The 23086-nt window shown below is 37.7% G+C and overlaps 1 protein-coding gene across 47 annotated transcripts in view; it reads right to left on the bottom strand.

The window, feature by feature from the left end:
* DLG2 (discs large MAGUK scaffold protein 2) overlaps positions 1-23086 on the bottom strand; it is a 1822408-nt gene that overhangs the window by 513051 nt on the left and 1286271 nt on the right. The gene's annotated exons all lie outside the window — the stretch shown is intronic.

Here is a 23086-nt window from a genome sequence, read left to right as displayed (position 1 = left end):
TCCCAGCCTTCCCAAATTGACCACCCTACTGGTCTGGTCCCATCCTGTATTCCAGTTCACTCTAACTGGGACTGCATTACATACGGTGTAGTTACAAGGAGACAAATTTTAAGGTCTCTGTCAGTTACATCAATATTTTGATTGGTTTTAATTGGTTTGCCTGAGGGTTACAATTTGAGTGGTTCTCAGAACTTACTACCATGGTCTATACAGACATAGCAAATGTAACTTTATAGCTTAATTTTTCTTGAATCCTTAATTTACTAGTTATAAAAGTAATATGCAACTATTTTAGAAAATCTAAAAAATATAACAATATAGAAAGAAAAACAATAATATGACTCGATCATCAAAAATAAACCTGTTACCTTTCTAGCAAATTATCTTCCAGTGTTTGTTTTTCCTCAAATTTGTCTCAGAGTATTATAGGTTTTTTTTTTTCTAAGATTGGTACCTGGGCTAACAACTGTTGCCAATCTTCCTTGTTTTTTTTTCTAAGGATTGGCACCTGGGTTAACAACTGTTGCCAATCTTTTTGTATTTTTATTTTTTCCTGTTTTATTCTCCGCCCACCCCCCCCCCCCCCCCCCGGCCTTGTACATAGTTGTATATCTTAGTTGCAGGTCCTTCTAGTTGTGGGATGTGGGACGCCAGCTCAATGTGGCCTGACGAGCGGTGCCATGTCCACTGCCCAGGATCCGAACCCAGGGCCACCGCAGTGGAGCGCGTGAACTTAACCACTCGGCCACGGAGCCAGCCCCATATTATATGTTTTGAAGTTCAGATTTCACAAAGTTCAAAGAAAATCTCAGACCATTCTTGCCCTAGGTACTTATTTTGAAAACCAGGAATTATGACAAGTTCTACATTAAACTTTCCTTTTTGCCATTTGTCTTACGGGAAGGAATAATGTGACTTTTCCATAAAGCTTCCCAGGTAGTTTATAGTTATGTGGCCATGGAATTCAAACCTCTTTTATGTTCATGATGATAGAGATACTATTAATAATGGTTAAGAGTATGTGGCTCGAGACTAGAAAGATGTCTTTCCCTCACTCTGCACATCCATTCTAGTGTTCCCAATCTCACGTCACCATGTTGCTCAGAGAGAAAAATAAGGAGCTACTCTTGCTTAACTCCTCTCTCCCTCCACCACCACACAATCAGCTCTATGTACAAAGTACATCTGCAATCCATCCAGGTTTCTTCCTCTCCATTGCTACCACCCTAGTTGAAGTCAGCACCATCTCTCACCTGGATTACTTCCACAGTCTCCTACCTACTCTCTCTGTCCTCTCTTGTCAACTTTCAATCTATTCTCCACACAGTGGCCAGGATAAAGTGAAAATGACTGGTTGCTTACTCACCTTCTATTCTCCATTTCCTTCTTCCAAACAGTGCCTGACTTTGTTCAGGAGATCTATTCCTTAGCAAATATTTATTAAATGAATGAAAGAATAAGTCTAAGTTTAATTATTGGGCCCTTTGTTTCCTAAATTTATAAACACTGATAATTTTCTTAACCTCTCAGCCTCCATATTCTCAACTGTAAAATACATATAATAGTAATACCTACTATAAAGACTTTGGGGGAAGGTTAAGTGAGAAAATATACATGTAAATCCTTAGCACAGAGCCTGGTATGCAATAAGCCCCTAATAAACTGTTGTCATTGGTAGCAGTGCAAAATTTGTTGATTTATAATATTCTTACTATTGGGTCCTTCTCATAATCTTGTGGAATAAGACTTTTTATCCACATTACAGAAAGGGGAATTGTTGCAAGTGGTTCAATTCTGTGTCTAAAACTGTCGGCAATTTGGGTAGAGATTGGATACGATTTCTGGTCTTCCTATATCAAAATGTGGGGTCTTTCCTCTTAGGACCACACATCTAATGTGATGAGCACTTTCATGTACGTTCTGCACATCAATTCAAAATTATAATATGGTAGTGGAAATATTAAACAAAAAGTATGGGAAGAATTTTCCTGTCATTTTTGTCCATAACTTTTCTATACTTGTTTGAGGAGCTGAGTTATAGGAACTCTTGTCTCATGAGAACCCTGAATAGCTTCAAAATCCTGAGATGGAACATTTTTTCACTTAGTAAGATTCAGTGATGTCATTTCATTATAACAGATGCTATGGCTTTAATAGGTTTACACATACATTTCCTCTGACTGACTAAAAAAAAATCACGCAAAACTACCAATTAAGATAGTTTTGAGAATGTAGGCATCACGGGTGCCAGCCACCCTGCAGCAGCTGGTCCTTTGAGAGTGGGTAATTTTGTCATCTCATGATAATGCAAAAACATAATGTTTACCATCACCCAATGCTCAGAATACTAATCATATCTTAAAACATTGCTTTCCATAGAAGGGAGTGGCTGACATTAAAAAAATTCTGGATGCTATATCTATTCAAACTCTACTAAATTTTTTCCTTTTGTATACAGTGGAATCCTTAATTGTCGATTGCTGGGGTGAGGAAATTACAGTCTAAATCAGATGTTTTTGCCTGAACATGTGGATGAAGTAGGCAGCTTCAGTGCACTGAGAAGGGCACTGGACTAGTAGTTAGGAGGCCTGGATTTGAGTCCCAGCTGTGTATCAGCTGTGTGACCATGGTCAGATCACTTCATCCCTTTGAACTTTAATTTCCTATGAAAAGAGAGTAAAAGCATGTCTAGGGTTAGCGAAAGGAGTAACCAGACAGATAACGAATACGGATGGTTGTGTAAATTGTAACATACCATACATCTAAGAGATGCAGCTATTGATAGGTGAGTCAAAGATGTTATGCTCAAGGATTTGTTGAAAGGTGAACAGGATGGAAATTGAAATTTTTAGAGGACCTATTAGGTGCCACAGCATTCTAGTCACTTCACTTACTCGCTCGTAATTAAGTCAAACCATTTATGGAGCATTGATTCTCGTTTCACAGGCAATGGAATTTTACTGACAAGTCACAGTGTTGGTGTGGGCAGAGACATCATTCCAACCTGATTTTCTCTTTTTCTGAAGCCTACGCTAATACAAAGTTACCAAGAGTTGATCATTTAAGATTAAAAAAAAAAATGGGAGTGTGAGGGGAGGAGTTTATATTCAAATTCTTAAAATAGAAAGAAAAGAATATCAAGCCAAACTAGGGCACTCAACTTCTCTGCCTCCCAATCATTTGAGATAGCATTTGGCCAGAGGGTCATAGCTATTTTAAATTAATTTGCTTTCTCTACAAGCAGATAAGCTTTGTGAGTAAAGCCACCACTTACGTTCATTTTGAAACATATAACTATATCACTAGCTTCAAACTCAAACAATACTTTATCCCAGTAAAAAGTGCAGCCTCTATCATATTTCTGAGGCAGGGTATTAGAAAGTCATGTACATGCACATTTCCTCCCGACTCTACCCATGTAATTACTTTGGTGGTTTCACTCTTTCAGTGCTTGCTGTTTCAGATATTAGTCTACAGTATTCGTTGTGGACCAGAATTTCCCACAAAATTAAAAGGTTAATCCTCTCCTAGTCTCATTTCTTTTGGACATTCTGGTACATTTCCTTGCAGAAAATATCTTAGAAACAAAAAGGACATTTCATCATTAACATGTCCACAGAATCACATCTAAATTTTGCACTAAACAAGGAAGTATTCTGGAACAGTATATAGTATCACTGAAAAGTCAAATAATACCTAACAAATTATTTGTTCCATTTTGAAGATATAATTTAAAATAACATGTAATAGCTACTCTCTGTCAAAGGTATTAAAGTATATTTTGCTATAAAATGATTTGTGGTTTTATATATTTTTTAAGGATATTAATTCATCAAAAATAATCACCAAATGCTTGTGTTAAAATTTTGAAATTCCTGTTCATTATACATTAAAAAATACTGGAAGGAAAGATAAAGTTTCAGCTCTCATTCTAGGTGGATGTGGAGATTATGGGTATTTTAAAAAGCATATTTCTACTTTTGTGTTTCTTTCAAAAGTTCTATAATTGGCAAATATCACAGGAGAGAAGCTAAGAACATGGGCCTGGCAGCCTTGGCCACACCTAGATACAACTGAGATCTTGTCCCAGCTTTAGAACTCAGAAGCTGTGAGACTTTGGGCAAGTCACTCGACATCTTGAAGCCTCAGTTTCTTTATCTAAGAATAGGGAGAATAAGATTGCTGTATGGATTAAGTGAGATAATGCATGTGAAATACCTAGCAAATTGTAACAAATTATAAGGCATCATAGCTATGAAAAAGAGACAAGAATCACTTGCATAAGAAAGGATGTGAAGAGACTGTAGTGGAAGAAAAAACATACTAAAGGGAGAGAAAGGAAGACAGAGCTACAAGCAAGATATTGAAATGATTTTTGAAATTTTATATGAAGAAGGGAGGAAGAGACGCGATGTATGGGATTTGGGGAAAGAAAAATGTAAAAATAAGGCTTTTAGTAAGTCTTGTTCTATGAAGTGTAACTTAGGTCTGCTTTCGTCTTCCTCCTCCCCTGTTACCAAGAAAATCAGTCAGTGGTTCTGATGCAAACTTTAGCTTTACAGCAGCCTTGGTGAAAGCTTCTCAAGATCAGCACACTTGGTAGAATTCCCACCAACTCTCATGTCTGCTCTGTCCTTGCTCTGCTCCACACATCTAACCACACCCAGCCACACTCAGACCCTCTCAAGGCTTGATTTAAAAGGAGGTTTTAGGTCACAGGGACTGAAACTTAACTTTGCGGTAGCTTTTGGTTATTAAGGGGTGTCTCCTGATTGACTTATCCTTTATTCTCTCTACTCAGGACTACTACTCTCTTTGGTCAAATAGCTAAATTAACTACAGATGAAAGGGCCACATCCCGGAGAAACCTGAACAATGTTGAATGTGCTGAATGAGGTGCAATAATACGTTATCAAATGGAAAACACCAGGTGGGAAATTACGCAGCACGCACTTAAAGACAACAATCTATCACTTAAAAAAATCAGAATCTGTTTAAAAAGAATAACTCCATAGATTTTATGTGAACCAGAAGGAAACCGGAAAAGCTCTCAAGGTTAAGATAGCAAAAATGTCTTATTTTTTTTTATTCCTAGAATCAGTAAAGGCAGGTTAAGAACAAATAATAGATACTCAGAACTTTAAGAAAAGACAGGTGCTTTATGCTAGCAAACAGAGAAAAGGAAAAAACGACACATACTCCTACACACAAATAGAGGCTGACCCAAATGGCTTCAAATCATTATGACCTTTTCTAAATCTAATTAATTCTATCTGTATGCTCTCCTCCCATGCCCTCTCATGAAGCACATGTAAGTTCACTGGGGATCTTTAAAGTCCATCACCAGTCCAGGTTTCTCCTTGTTGAAACCTCTCTTTAAAATCCATTTCTTACATTGATTTCATTATGTGTTAATAGTCCATTAAAATTAAGAATAAAAATTAAAATCAGCATAATTTAACAGTTTTCCAGAAAGGGAAAAGGTTTAGTGTTTTGGAAGCATCAGATACGTACTGACGTAGAAGTACCTACTGGGCCTTTTTCCCCAACAGACATCCATATGGTTGGAAGAGGAATGACAAGTTCATACAGCTTATCATGGATCACTTGTCAAATTTGCCCAGTCCCTGTTTTTGGGAATCTGAAATTGAAACCATGAGATTCAGAGATTCTGTCTGAACAGAAGAAATAGAAGCTTAACAGCTTAATATGGGAAGTCATTTTCTTCCATGTTGACTGAAAAATGGCAAAAGCTTATTTGCAAGAAGATGGTGAATAAAGCAGAAATATGAAAAGAAGCAAAGGCTTCAGAAAGAGGGAGGGATCCTCTTGGACTCCCTATAGTGCTTCAGTCCAAGGTTGTCCTTCCCAGGACATGGCTTTCCAATCAATCCTTGACTCTGAAAAGATACTCCCAGTGTCCTTCTAATTCATTCTCCTTTTGATTAAGTAAGCTCAGGTGGATCTTTGTTACCTGCCAACCAAAATTTCTAACTAATATATACAGATATTGTGACCAGCACTTTACATGTGTTTCCCTTAGCTCGTTCCTATTTTCCTTTTAATACTTAATTCAAGTTTATCTTGTCTTCTGGGAAGTCATCCTTGACTCAACTGGCTGGTCCAGTGTCCCTCATTAGGTAGCCAGTGCCAAATATTAATACGGTTACCAGATTTAGCAAATAAAAGCATAGGACATCCAGTTAAATTTGACTTTAAGATAAAAACAATAATAATTATTATTCAGATAAACAAATACTTTTTTTAATGTAAATATGTTTTATACCATGTTTGGGATATACTTATATCAAAAAATTACTTGTGTTTTTCTGCTATTTAAATTTAACTAGGTTTACTGGATTTATAAAAATACGGTATTTATAAAAGCACTGAACCGTGCTTATACTGAACTGTGGTCTTTGGTTTATACAAACGGCATAATGCTTGGCACACAGTGGGAAGTATTTGCATCATGTACTACATATGTATCCTTTAAGCAGAAACACTGAAAGGTAGATAATGCTTCCTTCATTTTACAACAGAAACTGAAGCTAAAAGAAGTCTAGAATCACCATAAGTGGTGTCTAGGTAATCTCAAAGCTCATGCACTGCACCATCCACAACTCCCTGGTTTGCTAAAAGTAATGTGGGGACTTGTTTAATGTCCCCAACTGCTGACCATCAGTTGGGTCAAGAATTATACTGGAAAGCAGTAAAGCCAAGCCAAATCACAAAATCTAGATGGTTCTCAAGCTTTAGAGTGCATTAGACTTACTTGGAGGGCTTATTAATCCACAGATTGCTGGGCTCCACCCCCAGAGAGTTTGTGATTCAGTAGGTCTGGAGCAGGCGAGGATTCACATTTCTAAGAAGTTCCTAGGTGATACTGGTGATGCTAGTCTGGGACCATACTCTGAAAACCACCGCTCTAGGTTTTGAAGTGTCATTCTACTTGGCTCATGTGTGGTGCATTCTAAAATGAACAGGGGTACTCAATTTTATGTAGACCTAACTGACTGTGATAAAAGTCCTGAGCTCTGACTCTGGACCTAATCCCCTCAATGGTGCAGCTTTTTATTATTTAGAATGAAGTCTCTAAGGGAATCTGGACCAGGAGAGCGCAGCTGCCACACCATGTGAGACTGTGCATATGTGAGCCATTTTCTGGCACTTGTTTTGTATCTGACTCTTTTCCTGACTCTTTTCCTTCAGCAAAGACCAACTGACAGCCACTTCATCCTACATTTTAAAAATAGGGCTTCTGCTCTCATCTCTAATTCTGGGTGAGAGTAACTCGGGTTTATGATCCATAGAAGCCATCTCCTACAGTGAATATACTGTTTTCCCATCTCCATTTGCCACTTCATTTCCCTTATATAAAATGTTTGCAGGATTCTCTGCAGCTGTCATCTGGGAAAGATCACAGCTTTCCACAATGGGGGAAGAAATTGCTATTTCAGTGTCAATGATTGGTCTTTCGGCACTTTCCCAGAAAAGCAGAGAGACCAGTAGCAAATCTCGAGCCAGGTAACTTAGTGAATCCAACATGGAAAAGAGGCATTGAATGGGGATTTCAAAGGGAAGGGATCATAGCACTGGAGATTACTTAGCCCACTCAGTCCAATACTCTGTCCACAGACAGGCTGCATGTCAACTTTCATGAAACAAGGTCTTGATACTTCCCATCTGGATTACTGCAGTAGTTTTCTAGCTGGTTTTCCTGATGCTAGTTAACTAATCCCTCTCCATGTCATCCTGACACACAAGCCCATCTCAGCTTCAACTTCCTAAAGCAACCCTATCATCATTTCCTCTCCCCTTGAAATTCATCCAGTTACTTCACTTACATAAAGTAAAAGCTGTTTTAATTTATCTTTGTATTCCTAGTGTCTGTTACCCAGTTGTCACTTAAGGATGAATGAGCATCATTGAAAGTCCTCTAAATCTGGCTTCTTTTTATACCTTTCAAACTCCTCCTCCAGCCAACCCACATCCTCACTGTTCTGAGAACATAACAAGCTGGTTCCTGCCTCTGCATTTTATTTTATGGTGCTTTCCCAAATGCCCCACCAAAACCAGCTTCATTCAAGGACAAGCTCACACTCCATAGCCTCATGAAATGTTTCCTAATCACTCAAGTCCTCATTGCCCATAATGCCTGAAGTGTAAATACATGGTAGATTCTAATAAAAAAGCTATAGATTGATTTAGCACTTCTGAAGACCCTAAAAGTGAGTACTACAGATTAAGAAATACATTTAAAAGTGTTGGATTTGATTTCCTATTTTCTCCTGCTCAGATCTACTCTAATCCCAGAAATTGATATGGATCAGCATACATGAAATTCATAATTATACATTTTCTCACTCTAATTTGATTTGACTTTATGATATTGATGAACATTTCAGTGAAAAGTTGAGTGTGGTATGTTGGAAGAATACTGAGTTAAAAATCAGATGTGAATTCTAATCCTGGTTCTACCAGTTTCCACTTAAGCCATTTTTTTTTTCTCGTCTCTGTGTTTGAGTTCTATGCTATTAAAATTCTCTTCTAGCTCTGGTGTTCTATAAATTTAAGTTCGAGTTCAATTCGGCCTGACATCTATCTCTACTTGAAAGTGTAGAGTTCACTTCAAATGGAGCAGAGTGCCAAATTATCCTTGTCTCCTCTCCATGGCCAACTCTGTAGTTCACTTTTTATTCTCTATCAAGGTAAATCATTCCACCAACAAAAATGGGGATTTCTCCTTCACTCTCAGCCACACATCCAATCCATCACATAATATTTTAGATTTAGACTTTTCCTTTATCCCACTTATCCTACCCAAGATCTGACCCTTATTGTCAATCACTTAGGTCTAGAAAAAAATTTGTAACTAGTCTTCTTGCCCCTTTTAATTCATTTTCCAATTTATTGCCAGAATTGTGTTACTGAAATGTACACGTGATTGCTTTATTTCCCTATTTAATAGTATTCAATTGCTCTCCATTTTCTACAGCAGGTTTTCCAACATTTTCAAAACCTAAGCTAAGAAACCCTTTCTTCAAATGAAATCTTATTCAGAAGCCACATAATATACTTTTATAATTGTTTCTACACACCAAAGGCAGAGTTTCTGTGATTTTTGTGGTGGGGAGGGAAGGGAATCAGAGAACAGCCTGTTGCAAGACCCTTGTCTGTGACCCCTCAGAGGCTCTGCGGAATCCAGAGGCAGGGCACCGTATGACTGAGAGGATGCTAGTGAATACTGAAGGAAATCCAGGGCAAGATCTTTCTCCAAGCCAAGTGCCCTCATGCTGACCTGTGTTTCCTGAAGCAGGTGTCTTTTTCTAATTGATATAAAGGCTTCCTATGGTCCAGTGGTAGCACTGCTCACAGGGCTCTGTGAACGTTGATTGGGCCGACTTGCCTTTTTTTTGATAAAGCTCAAAGACCTTCACATAATACATAAGTCTTTTGCAATCTGGTTGCTAGTGACCTCCTCAGCTCTGTCTCTTGCTATATCACTATAGTTTCTTCAAACAGCATGCGAGTTCATGATCCAGGCCTCTCCCTTTACCTGGAATAGCCACTCCCGACTCCACATTTGTGTGAGTACTTTACCCACTTTTCAAGACTACTGCTCATTCTGAAGAAGATTTACAGTTTAAGAGGGGGGATAGAAAAACAAACTACTAAAATTCAGTATGATAAGTGCTATGGCAAGAGAAATATAGGACATTGCAGGAGCATATGATGGGAGAACCTTATCTGGATGAGGGAGGCCAAGGGAAACTTCTTGGAGCAATTGAGGTAGCTGAGATCTGAAGGCCAAATAGAAGTTAGCCAGGTGAATAAAGAGAGGGAGATATGTTCCAGGGATAGCTTAGTGGCTAGTGAGGTGAGGAGCAGAGATCAAGTCTTGAAGGCCCTTCTAAAACATTGGACTTGAACTTAAAGGCAACGGAAAGCTACTGTAGTACTTAAAGCTGGAATAATGTTTTAGAAAGAGCTCACTAGGAACACTGTGGAGATGTGGAGACTTGAACAGATTTTGGGAATGGAGTTAGGTAAAAGAAGGCAAGGATTGTCATTCGAGACTATTATATAATCCTGATAAAAGATATGGCAGTTTGGATTAGACCAGTGGCAGTGGCAATCAGGATAGAGAGGAAGGGAGAGAGGAGAGGGCTAAATAAGATCTAGATATGCTGATGGGTTGGATACGGGAAGTGAGGCAAAGGAAGAGACATTTTGTTCAAATGATTGTCAATGCCATCTTTGCTGCCAATAACCATGCCTTTTCCTCATCCTTCCTAGCAACGTTGTCCCATGAGAATGCTGTATCTTCTCATGTCATCTTATTTCTCCTGCTATAAATATAATCCACTCAAATTTAATCATCCTAAGAAACAGGCTATTATTTACAAGTATATTTGCATTAGAAAAAAAAAAAAGAAAGAACTCCAGTGAGAGGGCAAGGCCTAAACAAAAACAATCATCAATGATAAGATCTCAAATGTTAATTGAGAGATATAATATGTTTAATACACACGCACATGCACATTCAACCAACTTTTATTGAGCATCTGCTACAGAGTGCCAGGTATCGTGTTGCACTGAGAACACAGTGGTGAATGAGAAAGATATTGATGGCCCCTGGCACAGAAGGTGGAGAGGAGAAGATTTATAAGAAGACCCAAATCACATGAGAGGGACAGCAGCCTATATCACTTATATACAAGACTAGTTCCAGCTTAAGTACATCTTTCAACCCTTGGAGTTTAGGTTCTAATTTCAAGTTTTTGTTTATTACAGTTATTTTAATTCTTGGCACTTAGTTTCCACAGAAAGATGAGAATTGAACCATAAGCAAGAATTCAAGTACACCATGTGGCAAACTGCTTGTAGTCTTGCCTCTTGTTTTGAACTGTTTTTCTCTTCCTGTGAATATAAGAGGTGTGCTTTAATGTCCCCTCCTGGGAAGTGTGCAGTATCTTATGAGCACTCATCTTCTAACACTCCCCCACCTTGTCCCCATCGCACCAGCCACACTGTTCCTAATTCTATTTCTAGTATGTGCCTAGCTCAATCCTGCCTTAGGGAACTTGTACCTACTGTTCCCTCAGTTTTGAAAGTCTTTTCTCTTATTTTTGCTTGGCAAGCTCTATTTTGTCATTAAGATCTTACTTTAAATGCCACCTCCTTCGAGAAGCTTACCTTGATCACTCAATGTAAAGTAGCCACCAGGGACTCATCCTACAACACTCTGCTTTATTCTCTCTTAGCACTTATTACCTGTGATATTTTGTATATTTGTTTATCTTCTGCCCAACAGACAAACAAAAATGTAAGTTCCTTAGAACAGGAACCTTGTCTGTTTTGTTGACCATTTTATGCTTAGTGCCTAGGACAATGCCAAGCCCATAGCAAGCACTCAATAAATAGCTGAATGACAAATTAATGAGTGAATGGAGGGATGAATGAATGAATAGTAGTTCTACCAAGTTTGGATTGGGTTTGTCAACAATAAAGTATACACAATCTTGCTGCCCAAATTTGAATTCTGATAGCTCTAGCTCAAAGACCTTATAAATTCAAACCCATAATTATCGGAATTACTTAGTATTGGTAAAGACTGTAAGCAATTCTTTATACAGCAGATAATGCTAAATTGCCTGGAGGTACTAATTTTCGAGGGTAGAAGATTAGTGATATTTTTCTGACCTTTTCTGAGCTACAATAATCAGCTGTTATTGTTTATATGCTTTCATAATACCCATAACCCTCATCTCTTCCTAGGCTAAATAATATTTCAGGTAATAAATTTAAGTTAATTTTGTGATGAAAACTCATGATGCATTTTGAGATTACTGGTGATATTTTGTGATTTCATAAAACCAGAACTGGAGCTCCTTAATTTAATGGTTGAACTAGTGATTGCAAATGGTATGCTCAATCCCTTATACTTGTTCTCAGCTGTTGGGGTAAAATTCAGAGGCCTGAGAATGGTAGCCAGGAGGATTAGGAGAACCAAGACAGGTACCACCTTTGCTCACAAATATCTTCTTGCTTTCAGTAATTGAGTTTCATTTGAATTCATAATTTTCTCTTTTGAAATACAAAAAAAAAAAAAATGGTGTCTATCATCCACTCACTATGCATAAGTGTCCATGTAGACAAAAGGGCTTCATTTTAGAACATGGGTAGAGCAGGGGACTCTATAAGGGGCAATTTCATGGAAGAACTTATTTGAGGAGCCCATAGGCACCAGGTCAGCAGAGGATAGAAGCTTCCAGAAGATAAAGGAGATTAGAAAGAGATCCAAAAGTAAAACCACACATTTCCTAGGACTCCTGTGACAACAAATGCAGCAACCTCTGTGAAGAGTTAAGTGTTTACACAACACTCCAACAATATTTCGTTTTGTTCTTAAAGCCTAGAAATATGCTGGGCAGATATTGCTACATTGCAAATGGAAATACTTAGGATTAGACAAGTTAAGTAACTCAGTCAAATTCACACGGCAGATAAAAGACAGAAATAAAAAATTACACATTAGTCTTACAGCTCCTGTTCTAGTTTTCTTGTCATTTAACACTCTTGTCTATGCTGTTGTCACCTGGTCCTTCTGCTACAATCGTCTGGCAAAACCTCAATCCTGACTGAACCCAACCCTCTATCTTCTTCTTTGCTTCTTCCAGAGCAGCTAAACCTTGAAGTGCTGGAGAAAATTCATGAATGATGCAGTCACTATAAGTTCATGATTTCCAAACCTCCGGTCAGCTTGCTATTCTTCGTTCTGCAATGACATTCTAAACCTTTTCTTTCCTATGTCACTTCCAGCACACAAGTTTATTTCAGACTTCCAAGAGAGCAAAAGAAGCCCTCTGATGAGAAGTCCCTCATTTTATTTTGCCAGATTTACATACCTAACTACATGCAAACCCATGCTCTCCTCTCTTCCTATTACAATGAAGGAAGTGTCCCTTCTGATACCGAAGGTCCATCAATTCACATTTTCTTAGAGACCTCACTTGATCATTAAATCACTTTATATCCCACATCATCAAACCCAGTCTCTCTACTTAACTCATTCTCTGAACATTCAAATATGCTCTGGTACCTCCTCTCTTTTAAAAACTTTTCCCTTGAGCTGACATCTCCCTTTGGCTACTGTGCTATCTCTTTCCTCTTCACAAACCAAGTTTATCAAAAGAGCGGTTTACACATACTCTCTATTTCTTCCTTCCCAATCTCTCTTTATCCTGTTCTAACCGAGTCCCCTCACAATGCCCCTGCCAAGAAAAACATAGAAAATGTTCCTACTAAATGCACCAGTAACCTGGTTTTGGCCAAATCTAATGCAACGTCTTTAGTTCTCATCTTAGTTGACCTCACAACAATGTTAAGGCCAGTCGCTCACTCCCTCCTTGAAGCACTCTTCTTCTGGCTTCTGTGACTTTTCTGCTTTCCTTCCTACCACTCTGGTCACTCCTTTCTAAATCCTCATTTTAGTCCTCCTTCAATCTATTGATCTTCACACTTACAAAACAAAAGCAAGAACAAAACGAAACCAAACTATGCTCTGTTTTGCCTACTTTAAGTTGACATCTAATTTTTTCATGACAAGTTTAAATAGTAACAATGGATATAATTTCTTGCCCATTGTGAATTGTAAAATTTTATTTCTAACTGTTACATCAGATTTTCCAATGTATATAGTGGAATGTAAATATATACTGATTTGAAATCCACGATCACCAATTTAAAATATAGATTAAATCTTCTTGAGCAGTTGGAAATTTTACATAGTTCCTTATTCTCCGTGAACTTATGTTTTCATTTCACTTCTAGAGTTTTATCCTAATATATTTTATGTTAGAACATCTCATATGTGTCACCATAACATACTTATATGAAACAGAAATGTATGTACAAATACAAATCTTATGATTTTTTTCAAATTTCCTGTGATTCTAAATATTAAAAAATTTCTTCTGGACTGAATTATCATGATGATTATTAATAGTACACATTGATGAAAATAACTTGAATATATTATGAATTTCAATCTATAAATCTAAAACAATAAAAATATAATTGTATTGGGGATTTGTTTGTTTGCTTCTTTTTTTTTTTTGAGGAAGATTAGCCCTGAGCTAACATCTGCTGCCAATCCTCCTCTTTTTGCTGAGGAAGATTGGCCCTGAGCTAACATCTGTGCCCACCTTCCTCTACTTTATATGTGGGATGCCTACCACAGCATGGCTTGCCAAGCGGTGCCATGTCCACACCTGGGATCTGAACCCGCGAACCCCAGGCTGCCGAATCGGAACATGCAAACTTAACCACTGCGCCACTGGGCCAGCCCCAAGGGGATTTGTTTCTTAATGGAGTGAGTAGAGCTTTTTATAATAGCTCAAGCTTCCATTGATGATATGAATAAAGGGTAAAAAGAGACAAGATTCAGAATTCCTCCTTTTCATTTCTACAAACATAATTGCTGAGAAAACTTGTTCATATAAACAAGTAGATGGAATGAGAACTTTGAATTCCATCCAAGTTATATGCCCCAAATTCTGTGATCTAGCATTAAAACTATTTTAATAATCTATCAGATGACAATTGTTTTTCAGTTTTATTAAGAGCAAAGAATGGGAAACCACATAACTGAAAGAAAGGATTAATTACCAAATCATTAGAGTCATGGACTTTCTCATCCTGGGCAAGAATATTTCAGATTGTTATTTATATCGAGTAGTAAAATAGTACTGTTAAATAAGTAGTAAAATAGCGCTAAATAGTAAATAATAGTAAGCAGTAAATAGGGTCATGGTAAAATTTGGGGTGGGTAAGTCATTTACCTTTCATTTGTAAAATGAGAGAAGAGCAATTATAAACGGAAAAATGAGAAAGAAGAAGCAGTATGAAGCTGTAGGCTACTTCTTAGGCAGGTCAAATTAAAGATCTGAAAAATCTACCCATGCACTCCTAGGGGTATGCATTACTCAACTTAAAAATCTCTGGTCTAGCCTACATCAAAAAGTTTGGAATAACTTAAGACTTAGTCCTAGATCTTCTTTTTTATTCTATCCATTTTCAAGGCAATCTCTTGGTTTCCTTGGCTTTAAAGATTCACAATTATGTCCTTAGCCAGATCTCTAAGTTCCCAATCCGTATGTTCAACTGCCTATTTGATATCTCCACTTGAATTCTGCATAGGCATCTTAAACTAAACATTTTCCAAAATGAAACTTATCTTCCAACTCTGCCTCTCTGCCAGTCTTTGCCAATTGTTATCCTCCATAGCTCAAAGTCATCCTTTAATAATTCTACTAGATGGTGAACTCTATGATACCAAGGATGTTGTATACCCAGCACCTGATATGGAGCCCAGGATTGGGAGAAGGCACTGATGCTGTATTTGAAGGAATACAACTTCCCTTCACATCCCACTCCGATTAATCATTAAGCCTTATCAAGTTTATTCCTTAAGTTTATTTCAAAATCTGTCCACTTCTCTCAGTCTTTTTTTCTGCATCGTGGTCCAAGCTCCCGTCATTTATCACCTGAATTACTGCAATAGCTTCTTAAGCTGCTCTCCCCGCATGTGTTCTTGTCAGCCAAGCCAGACTCCCACAGCTATCAGACTGATCTTTACAGATAAAAATTTAGTTCAGCCATTTTCTCACTGATACATTCAAAGTTTCATGTTGCTTTTGGAAGGATAAAGAACAAATGACTTACTATGGCATCCAAGGCACTCTCTGCCTGATTTCTCTCGTTCACCTCTCCATTTTCATCTTGTGTCTGTCTGCCGTCTCTCAACAGCTCTAGTCCCAGTGGCCTCTTCCCTATTCCTCCTCAGGCCTTTGGACATATTCTCTCTGCCTGATGACTCCTCCAGCCCTTTCACTTGGCTAACACTTACCCTTTATGTCTCAGCTTATATATCTCCTCCCTGCAACACTTCCCTTGGCTATCCTAGACTAGATTAGGTGGTGCTATGACAGCCTTTCACAGTTTATGGACTTTCCTTTCACAGCACTCATTTTGACTCTAAATTCATGTTTATTGCTACACTGGACTGAAGGCTCCACGAGAGCACAGATCCTATTTTTCTTGTTTCCTGCTCTACTCCCAGTCCCAAGTATCTGACCCATAGCAGAATACCCAGTAAATATTTATAGGATAAATGGATAAAGCTTAAGGGTAAAATGGGACACTCAGCATCAGTTTAATAAATACTTACTTTACTCCTTACATTTGTCACTTAATTTCCCAACTTTAGTGACTTGTCACAGGAGTCGACGACAGTGAAATCAGCTTACTCAATCTCTTACCCCACTACATTGAAAATCCTGAAAGTACCTCCTGTCACTCCTCATACTCACACAAAAGTGGCTCTTGACCATTCCTTTTTCTAACTCAGATCTGCATGTTCCAACCTGAACGTCAGAGATGTGGGAATGTAGAGGAGATGAGTTTACAGCACATAAAGCAGCTGTGGTACTCTCACACCTGGCACAATAGATTAGTCAATAGGATGCCTTTAAAGGAAGCTCTAAAATATACGTATTTTTACAATGATATATGCCTGAGACAACAAACATTAAAGAGTTTACTCACGTTTTAATATATGAATAAAGAAAGCAGCTAATAATTCTTTCTTTAATTCATTGTTTTCTGAAAGGAAGCATTGCTTCCCTCCCCCCGCCCCCCCCTGGCCCCCTCCCCCCCCCCCCCCCCCCCCCGCCACTGGTCTGCCTATCTCTTTAGTAATTTACTTCTAAATTAGACTGTAGTATTTAAAGGAGTGAATGGAGGTTAGGAATAGAAGAGAAATGATACCAACGTTTTAATAAGTAGCAGGGTGTTGTGGATTATAAATGGTAGCCTTAACATCTGTGTTCTAAATCATACTTATGCATAACTGAAAATGATTTGGGCTGAATTTAGATAACACATAGGTCTTTACAGATCAATTCTAGGTCACCTGCCTGAGGTTGACTTGTAAATTATCTTAGTTCAGAATGTTGGAGTAACACTGATATCAAATGTTAACACCTCTCCAGAAGCTTGGTTTTACCAGTTAAAACTGTTGTTCTTAATTCATTCAGCTGTGATGTAAAAGAAAATTTTTGGTCTATGATTTAAAAAAACAACCAAGTAATAAGGAGTACTAGAGTCTGTTTTCAAACATTTACAACCTAGAAATCTGTGAATAACAACTGACCTGGGAATAGTTAACCTGGTTTTCTCTAATATCTGTCAGACTTTTAAATCCCTTCAACAAAGATGTTCATTATAACATAATAAATAACTTAAATATCTAAAATAGGGTAAAAGTTAAATAATGTTACATCTATATGACTTGAAATTATGCAGCCATTTAAACTGTTTGAAAAGTATTTTTTTTTATGTAAAGAATGCCTATCTTGTGATATTAAATGAAAATGCAGGATAAAAAGTTCACTATATAAAAAGATGCACTGAATATGAAGACATATAATAAATAGATCCTTTTGGTGATGGGATTACAAATGATTCTAATTTACTTTATAAAAATCTATATTTCCCAAATTTTCTACAATGAATATGTTACTTTCTATTCTCAGAATACATTACCTTCAAAAACAAAGTTATTTAATCTTTATCATCTTCTTTTCATAGAGAGTTGCATAGTGACTAGACCTCCAATCCATGCCAATCAGTCACTTCCTGAAGAGCTGAAAGAATTTGGGTATTACTTGGGTATGTTTGCATTTTTAATTTTTTAATACTATGACATGGATGTTGGGAGGACTCTGTGCTCACAGATTCTTAAATATATGTTCCATTATTCATCTGCAGATAATTGCAGCCAAGTTCTGTGGTGGAATTAAACAGACTGGGTTAGAATTTTGGCTCAATCACTTGTAACTTAACCTCTTTGAGCTTCCCTCGCTCATGGAAATAAGATTAATAAATGACAGCTATTATTAGTTTTAAGTGTCTTTTATGGGTAAGGGACAGTGCTAGATGTCATAAGAAATAGGATGATGAATAAATAACACGAGATTTCAGAAACACAGAAAGCTGGCATATTAAGGGGGCTTAGTGATTCCATGTTTCCTCTCTTCAGATATAGTTGCCAAGAAAATAACTAAGTCATTTAAAGCAAATAGATGGGTTTTCATTAAGACAAAGGAAAACTTATTCTTTATAAATTGAGGTGAGGGCAACAGTTACTACCACACAACTTAAAATGAGAAATACTAAAAGCCAAGAACTCTATCAATAACATACAGACCTTATTCGTTTAATTTTACTGGGCCCTAAAACTCAATGAATATATTTCCCTTATTATACCAGTCAATTAGCCTTTAAGGGATTAATGTTCACTAATAATCACTTCATGAGGCATCCACAAGGCTTAGAGAAGGCGACCACTTAGAGTATACTCCTCTCTCCTACACATACTCTGAAATTCCCTGACTACAGTCTGTTTCAGTGGCTGTGTGAACCTCTTTCCCAAGTTCAAGTTCCTAAGGGTAGATGATGCAGGTTTATGCATAACTCTAGCCTCAAAAGTGGTTGAAGGACAACTATTTGCTGAGGATGTGGATGAAACTTGGATGTGCAAGTTGTAGTGTCACAGGTATGTCCCCAGACCCCTTAAAGTGAGAAAAAGAGCTGAGAGTAGGGCAAGAAGGCGGTGGGAAGGGCCTAGGAGCTGGGGACTGACTGGGCTCTGCTTTCCCTGTGCTGAAATTTCCTGGTGCAGAACTCTGAGTCCAACAACTCTAAGTTCTAACCTGGCTTTCTAGTCTCAGCTTCCTGTAAGAAACTAAAGTGCAACATGCAGAAGTGGGTGGGTTGGCATGTGAGAGGGCGGAGGGATATCTTGTGAGTAAAGGTTGCCCAGCTTGGACTGGGCAGCGTAAAGAGAAACCTCACTCAGGAGATGATATGTAGGTCTCCATTTTACTGATGCCACAGCCCCTGTGTAGAAGCTGAATGACTACTAAGTAGCCCTAACATCTTTATGATGATTTTGGCATCTAACTGTTAAGTCAATTTGCAATGACCTGATGCTTGCACAAAACTTACCACATTATTAGGTTTTTCTAAACAATGATATAATCTATAACTGTTCAGAAAAAAATTCTTGAAAATAACTGGGATTACCATTGAACTAGAAACCAAGAGATAACGTGAATGTCTTTTCCCCCTCCTCCTAAACAGTTTTGTTTTGGTCTAGATCACAAGGAGCTATTTGCTAAAACCAATATCAAATGTAGTTTCAGAATATTAGAATGACAACATGTCTTCTTGGGAGACTATTAGAAATAAATAGTAACAAATGCCTTATAGCATTTAAAGTTGTGACCAGCTCTTTGCTATAGGAGCATAAAAGAGATCACATCTTCTCAGAGCTACAGAATTTTTTTTTAAAGATTGACACCTGAGCTAACAACTGTTGCCAATCTTCTTTTTTTTCTTTTTTTTCTTTCCCTTCTTCTTCTCCCTAAATCCCCCCCCCCCCCCCCACCAGTACATAATTGTATATTCTAGTTGTGAGTGCCTCTGGTTATGTTATGTGGGACATCACCTCAGCATGGCCTGATGAGCGGTGCCATGTCCACGCCCAGGATCCGAACCTGCGAAACCCTGGGCCAGAAGCAGACCACGGGAACTCAACCGCTCAGCCATGGGCCGGCCCATCAGAGCTACAGATTTAATCAAAACAAAGAGTTGATTTCCTGGCCATGATAATGGCAGTATGAACATTTCAGACTGTCAACAAAAGTCAAATAAATGGTCAGAATTTGATTTTAAAAAGGAAAATTCCCAAAGATCCTCTATCATACTCATTTTATGCAGAAAGGCGCTAAGGTTAAGAAGGGTGTGTAACTTTCTCGAGGTCTCAGAGCTGGTTAGTGGCAGAGATCCTCAGGTCTCTCTCCTACTTTCACTAGAGCAGTGCATCTGGTTAAATTTCAGTCTGAACTGGCAGTTTGAGTCCAGACCTACAAATAATGCCAGAACTTGCTCCCTACACACAAAGCAGGGACTCAGACTAACTCAGAATATTTAGAGCCTCATAGAGCCCATCTTAAGGGATATGAACCATCACACCTACGTCTTAACAATCCTATTGTTCCTTTGCCAGGAATCAATGTTCTTTTCTTCCTTAAGTAATTTGGATAATTGTACCTTATAAAACTCAGTCTGAATTAATCCTTCTAAATTTTAAAGCATTTCAGTGATTTACTTTTGGCTTTTGAAAACACAAACTTTACTTATCAGATCATTATTATAAAGTGTTGATATTTTAGCAGCTGAGACACAAGATCAAATATCTGCCAGTTTAACGGGAGCACAGGGTGATATTTGCCTACTTTAAAGATTACTTATCTATACAGGCATGGAGCCCAAACCAGAGATAGTCTCTACTTGGTGAATAGATTCAAGAAGTTTCCTAAATAATGAAACTTCAAATGAATTATATCCATAACTTGACAGTAATATGAAGAAATTGCAAGCTTTCTGTAACTGGAAAAAAAACCCTTAGACTTGTAAATAAGAACTAATATTTTATGCCAAAAAAGAATGATTGGATATTTTTTATAATACCTTTATTCACATACTTTAAAATTTGCCCTTTTAAAGTGTACAGTTCATTCGAGGCCCACCCAGTGGCATAGTGGTTAAATTCGCATTAGCAGCCCAGAGTTCGTAGGTTCAGATCCCGCTTATCAAGCCAGGCTGTGGCAGGTGTCTCACATATAAAACAGAGGAAGATGGGCACAGATGTCAGCTCAGGGCCAATCTTCCTCAGCAAAAAGAGGAGGATTGGTGGTGGATATTAGCTCAGGGTTAATCTTCCTCAAAAAAAAAAAGTGTACAATTCAGTAATTTTTAGTATATTCATAGAGTTGTGCAACCATTAGCACTATATAATTTTATAACATTTTCATCATGTCCAAAAGAAACTCCATACTCATTACTAGCCCCTGGCAACCACTAATTTACTTTCTATCTACATGGATTTTCCTGTTCTGGATATTTCATAGAAATAAAATTGTACAATATATGGCTTTTTGTATCTGGCTTTTCTCACTTTGAATACTGTTTCCAAGGTTCACCTATGATGTAGCACGCATCAGTACCCATTCTTCATCACAGCAGAAAAATATTCCATTGTGTGGATATACTATAATTTATCCATTTATCTGTTGACGGACATTTGGGTTCTACTTTATGGCTATTATAAGTAATGTTACTATGAACACTCATGTACAAGTTTTTTTGTGTGGACATATGTTTTCAATTCTCTTTGGATATATACCTAGGAGTAGAATTGCCATTCACATGGTAACTCTTTTAACTTTTAAGGATCTGTCAGACTGGTTTTCAAAGTGGCTGACCCCTTTCACCTTCTCACCAGCAGTGCATAGGGGTTCTGATTTCTCCACATCCTGGCTAACATTTGTTATTATTTATCTTATTTTATTATAACCACCCTACTAAGTGTGAAGTGTAGTTTTGACTTGGTTCTCTAATGAACAATGATGTTGAAGACATTTTTATGTGGTCGTTGACCATTTGTACGTCCTTTTTCAAACAAATATCTATTTTCAAATCTGTGTACACTGAACAACGCCCCCTCAAAGAAGTCCAAGTTCTCATCTGTGACTTGTGAATATGTTACATTGTAGGCCAAAGAGACTTCATAGATGTGGTTAAGTCAAGGATCTTGAGAGAGGGAGATGATCCTGGATTATCTGGGTGAGTCAAATGTCATCACAGAAGTCCTTATAAGGAGGAGGCAGCAGAGTTACAGTCAGAAAAGCGATCTAATGACAGAAGCAAAAGTTGGCCTGATGATCTTTGAAGATGGAGAAAAGGGTTATGAGCTCAAAAATTCAGGTGGCCTTAAGAAGACGGGAAAAGCAAGGAAATAGATTCTTCCATAGATCCTCTGGAGCTGATTTGAGTTTATTTTAGTGAGTCTGATTTTAGATTTCTGACTTCCAGGACTATAAAATGATAAATTTGTGTTATTTTGAGCCACTAAGTTTGCAGTAATACGTTACAGCAGCAATAGGAACCTAATACAAATCCTGTGCTGATGATTTTTTAATTAGGTTATTTGTCTTTTTATTATTAAGTTGTAAAAGTTCTTTATATATTCTGGATACAAGTCCCTTATCAGATATGTTATTGAAAATATTTTCTCCCATTCTGTGGGTTTTTTTTTTTTTAACTTTCTTAATGGTGTCTTTTGAAGCACAAAAGTTTTTATTTATTTATTTATTTGTGAGGAAGACTGGCCTTGAGCTAACATCTGTTGCCAATCTTCCTCTTTTTGCTTGAGGAAGATTGTCGTTGAGCTAATATCTGTGTCAATCTTCCTCTGTTTTACGTGGGATGCCGCCACTTGACAAGTGGTGCCACTGAAGTGGAGCAGGTGAAGTTAACCACTACACCACTGGGCCAGCCCCAAAAGTGTTTTACTTTGATGAGGTCTAATTTCTCTTTTTCTTTTGTTGCTTTGGGTATCATATTAAAAAACAACTGTCTAATCCGAGGTCACAAAGATTTACTCCTATGTTTTCTTCTAAAAGTTTTATAGTTGTAGCTCTTACATTTAGGTCTATGATCCACATTGAGTTAATTTTTGTATATGGTATGAAGCAGGGGCCCAACTTAATTCTGTTGCATGTGGATATCCAGACGTCTTGGCACAATTTGTTTTAAACAAAAAAAGCGCACGTTTGCCATAAAGTCATTTCATTTAACCCATAGAAGAATTTTTCTGATTAGATTACATAACAGTTGACCAAAATAGGAAAAGCGTTGGAGATGTCTTTCCAGCTATGAAAGGCTGCACGTGGGTGCCTGGTGTTCTACCAGATGCATAGCTGAAATTATTCTTGTTTAGAAATTTTTCTATGTAGTTCTAAATTGTTATGAACTTGTTATTATCAGTCACCATGGAACCACTTGATAAGTGATTTTTTTCTTGTCTAAGCAGTTTATCAACACATTCAGGGCTGATAATATTGATAGAGGAAATCAAAGGGCAGAGGGCTATTCCGTCTTACTTCTTTTCATT

This window comes from Equus przewalskii, chromosome 6 (genome assembly GCF_037783145.1).
Source record: "Equus przewalskii isolate Varuska chromosome 6, EquPr2, whole genome shotgun sequence".
NCBI classification, from domain to species: Eukaryota; Metazoa; Chordata; class Mammalia; order Perissodactyla; family Equidae; genus Equus; species Equus przewalskii.
The sequence above is the reverse complement of the archived record's forward strand: the minus strand, read 5'-3'. Positions and strand labels throughout refer to the sequence as shown.